The following is a 669-nucleotide window of genomic DNA, read 5'->3' as shown; positions in this document are numbered from 1 at the left end:
TAGGCAAAAGGTTGCAACTCGAAATATTGTTGGAGTGATTATGGCAGTTGGATGCAGTTTTGCCTTTTAAAGAATCTAGTAGCTGTCCCAGATCTCAGAGAAGCGGCTTGCAAATGGCAGAGAGGACTTAACAAGTGTTAGCAAAGGGAACTGAGCATAAAATGTCAGTTTTATGCAGAGTATAAGTTTCTGTCTAGATCTACAGCTTTATAAATTGATGCAGTGGGTTCCAGGCAGTTTAAAAGCATGAACTTGTCTCTCTTTACTCCCCTCCTTTCTGTAGTAAAGAAAACATTCTCTGAAGCCGTGAGGAGATCTCCTGCAGCACTTACAGGCGATCACCACCGTTGCTGTCTCGGGGCCAGGGCTGTAACTTGCACATGCAGCACACTGGTGAGATTTATGTCAGTGAGTGTCACGCTCTGCAGTGGAGCAGAGAGAGGTCAGGGGCAGCCAAGAGCAGAGTCCAGCCTTGGTGAAGGGGCTGAGAAGGTGATGTCAGTGCGTATTGCACGCGGGGAAGAGGAGCTGTTCTCCTTCCTCTGCCGACATGTGCAGCAGTCAGCGGTATCGTGAGCCGGTCCTACTCTTTCTGTGTGAAGTGCCCTGCCTGTTATACATGGCAGCTTTGGCTGGTGTGGCTGTGGGAGCTTCTAGAGAAGCAAGCCC

The sequence above is a fragment of the Antrostomus carolinensis genome, unplaced genomic scaffold (genome assembly GCF_000700745.2).
Source record: "Antrostomus carolinensis isolate BGI_N321 unplaced genomic scaffold, ASM70074v2 scaffold30206, whole genome shotgun sequence".
NCBI classification, from domain to species: Eukaryota; Metazoa; Chordata; class Aves; order Caprimulgiformes; family Caprimulgidae; genus Antrostomus; species Antrostomus carolinensis.
Note: the sequence above shows the minus strand (reverse complement) of the source record.